Genomic DNA, 3,988 nt, shown 5'->3' with positions numbered 1-3,988 from the left:
GGAAAAGGGTCTGCTCCTTCCTTTTAACAAATACTCTCTTCAAGCAAGGTATAACTTCATGATCTTAACAACTCGGCTTAATAGAGTATGACAACCAAGACAAGCTTATATATTTTGTTTCATATGTGAACACAAAGCAATGTAGTGTATGTGGTATCTGCTTAAAATTTTTGGATATTTATCATAAAAAATGAAACAGAAACCATATTCCATTTTAGCTGTTTTGGGAATTTTAATCAAAGTATATAAGGGAAATAGTCAACTAAAATAATTGGTTAAAATATAAAATTGGTTAGGCCCAGAGCATAAATCTAGTCCCCACATAGACAATTTAACTACGTATATTCCTTTTCATGTAGCTAAATTCTATCCCACCGCTGATACAATTAGCAATAAAGGATGCAAGGAGGGTAAAAGAATCAAGAGACTTGGATTTCTTTTCCCATTATGAAGCAGCATGATCACTTTTAAACATCTATACAATGAAAATGTCACACCAGATATCTTACTAACTTTAAAGTTTATATTTCTGATTCTATAATAATGATGATAACTTAAAAAGTTGATATATGAGCTATATATATGCCAATGGCAACACTTTCTTATATAAAACATTTAAATATAAGCAATTTACCATTTTCCTCAAGGATTACTGCGTAGGAAAAATTGATGGGGCAAAAAGTTTGTTGCACTTGATGGCCAGCAGCAGAAATATTGTTATTGAGATTGACACTTTCTACTCCTCTTTATTGGAACTAAATCCATATTGTGAATTTTACATAAGTTTTCTCAAATAATCATTACAATCCTATATGGTGGGTATTATCCTTATACATATTATTTTCCTAGGATGCCCATAAACAAAATACCACAAATTGGGTGACTTGTAAGAATAGAAAGTTATTGTCTCACCATTCTGGGGGCTAGTAGTCCAAATTCAGGATGTCAGCAAGACCATATTTTCTCTGACCGTGTTAAGGAAAGATCCCTTTTTGTCTCTCTCCACTTCTGGTAGGCCCAGGTGTCGAGGCATGTAGATGCATCTTCACACAGACTTTCTCCCCCTGCCTGTCTCTCTGTGTCTTATCTCCTTTTTTTATAAGGACACCACTCAAATGGCATTAGGACACATCCTACTCCAGCATGACCTCATGTGAACTAACAACATCTTCAAAGACCCTAATTCCAAGCAAGGTCACGTTCACAGGTTCTAGAGATAAAGACTATAACATATCTTTTGGGGGGACACAATGAATCCCATAATATTGTATTTTTAAAATTTAGAAATAATTTTCCCAGGTTGACACAGCAAATAAGTGACAGAGCCTAGAGTCAAATGTAGTTTTGTCTGACAATAAAGCTCATGTTTTCTTATCCCCCTGCGTTACCTCTCTGCTACCTTTGTTATCAAGAAAAAAAGACTCTTCTGGTGCTACCACAATTCATGTATAACACATATCCTAAACCACCAAATAATCTCTCTCTTGATTATACGCTTTCTCGTGAGTAGAGTCATATTTTGTTCACCTGCTTCTTTCCAGATCCTAGTAGTATTTGTTACAGAGCACCGTATTTTCACACACATAACGAGCACTTTCTATGTTTGTTTGCCAGCCAGACCCTCCCCTCAGTGAGGTATTTTGGGAATCTCACAATGCTAATTTTTTTACAGAGACATTATTTACATAAAAATATGATGGTTAATAATTTGGAATAAAGAAGCAAATGAATTTATTCATTCTAGGTAAGCTCCAAAGGAATTAGTTGATTTTTTTTTTAAGCCATCGAATGAGTAAGAATTAGCAAGCCTATTTTCTAATGAATAAGAAAAGCAATGAACATTCTTATGGTAAAGCTATATTGATACATTTATAATCAGAATTCAGTGCTTTTACATACCTAGAAGGTTAGAAGAGGGGACAAAAGAATGAATGACTATTGTGTTCCGTAGGAAAAATATTTGGCTCTTCTATTATATTTAGTCCTTCAGCATTTATTAACCCCTTTTTAGCTCCACCCATCTAGGTGGCATATACAGTACACATGTTTACATTAAAAAGTAATACAATCTTATATTAAGATTACCAGTGTTTTAGCTTCATTTTATTACTCCTAGTATGAGGATTGGTCCTTGGTGAAATGCAAAGAAATTGTTTGTGTTTTGTGTTCTATTTCTGTATCCTATGTCCTTTTCATACATACTTGACGGCAATGGTTATGTCCTTTTCTGTGCTGTGGAGATTAGCATAGCCCCTGCACAAGGATGACACTCAAATTCGTAACTCATTCCATATTTTGGGAGCCCTGGTGGCACAGTTGTTAAAGAGATCGCCTGTTAACCAAAAGGTTGGCAGTTCAAATCCATCATCCTCTTGGAAACCCTAGGGGGCAGTTCTATTCTGTCCTCTAGTGTCACTATGAGTTGGAATCAACTTGATGCTATTGGGTTTTCTTTGGATGTCCTTTTCTGTAAGATTTTGTCTATCATGTCTTTCATGGTAATATTCAGCCAGAAAGACATTCTATCTCTTTTTGTGAGCCTATCTAAAATCTAGACTCAAAAATCCTGAAATTGCTTCATTCATCTGTCAGGACACTCAAACCTCTCCAAGGCCAGAAGCCAAAAAAGGGGCTGAAAGGAAAAATGATAATCAGAAATAGATCAACTTGACAGGATTTTCAACATTATAGCTTTTGGAAGGTCTAGGGTCTGTGAACCCTACTTAGTCCTGCAGAAGCAAGAGCTAGAAAACATAGATTGGTGAAAGCAATCCCAGAATAAACTAGTGTACTTTATCACTGAAAATAAATCATCTCAACCATAAAGATAAGTGAAATCCTAATATATGCTACAACATGTGTGAACCTTGAAAATATGCTGAGTGAAATAGTCACAAAAGGAAAAATATATTATGATACCACTTATATGAAATATCTAAAATAAATAAGTATATAGAGACCAAAGTTTATTATTGGTTACCAGGGTGAGCGGGAGAAAGAGGGACTCATTGTTTAGGAGGCACTGAACTTCTGATAAGGATGATGGAAAAATTTGGGAACAGATAATGGTGATAGTTGAACAACGTGAAACTTAATGTCACTAAAACATTGTACTCATGAGGAACCTGTACATAGATCAAGAGGTAGTTGTTCCTGCAGAACAAGGGGATACTGAATGGTTTAAAGTCAGGCAAGGTGTGCATCAGGGTTGTATCCTTCCACCAAAAAAAACCCCCAAAACCCAGTGCCCTCGAGCCAATTTCGATTCATAGCGACCCTATAGACAGAGTAGAACTGCCCCATAGCGTTTCCAAGGATTGCCTGTCGGATTTGAACTGCCAACCCTTTGGTTAGCAGCCATAACCATTATGCCTCCAGGGTTTCTATCCTTCCACCATACCCATTCAATCTGTATGCTGAGCAAATAACCCTAGAAGCTGGACTATACAAAAAAGGACTGGGCATCAGGATTGGAGGAAGACTTATTAATAATCCGTGTTATGCAGATGACACGACTTTGCTTGCTGAAAATGAAGAGGACTTGAAGCACTTACTGATGAAGGTCAAAGACCATAGCCTTTAGTATGGACTACACCTCAACATAAAGAAAACAAAAATCCTCACAACTGGACCAATAAACCACATTATGATAAATGTAGAAAAGATTGAAGTTGTCAAGGATTTCATTTTACTTGGATCCACAATCAACAGCCTTGGAAGCAACAGTCAAGAAATCAAAACATGCACATTGCATTGGGCAAATCTGCTGCAAAGGACCTCTTTAAAGTTTTGAAGAGCAAAGATGTCACCTTGAAGACTAAGGTGCGCCTGACCCAAGCCATGGTATTTTCAATTGCATCATATGCACCTGAAAGCTGGACAATGAATAAGGAAGACTGAAGAAGAATTGACGCCTTTCAATTGTGGTGTTGGCGAAGACTATCGAATATACCATGGACTGCCAAAAGAATGAACAAATCTGTCTTGG

At 36.6% G+C, this 3,988-nt stretch overlaps 1 pseudogene; it reads left to right on the top strand.

The window, feature by feature from the left end:
• Window positions 1–2,232: 2,232 nt before the first annotated feature.
• LOC111752198 (U6 spliceosomal RNA) lies at window positions 2,233–2,298 on the top strand (annotated as a pseudogene).
• Window positions 2,299–3,988: the final 1,690 nt, after the last annotated feature.

Source organism: Loxodonta africana, chromosome 21 (genome assembly GCF_030014295.1).
Source record: "Loxodonta africana isolate mLoxAfr1 chromosome 21, mLoxAfr1.hap2, whole genome shotgun sequence".
In the NCBI taxonomy this organism is placed as follows: domain Eukaryota; kingdom Metazoa; phylum Chordata; class Mammalia; order Proboscidea; family Elephantidae; genus Loxodonta; species Loxodonta africana.
Note: the sequence above shows the minus strand (reverse complement) of the source record. Positions and strands in the feature narration are given on the sequence as shown.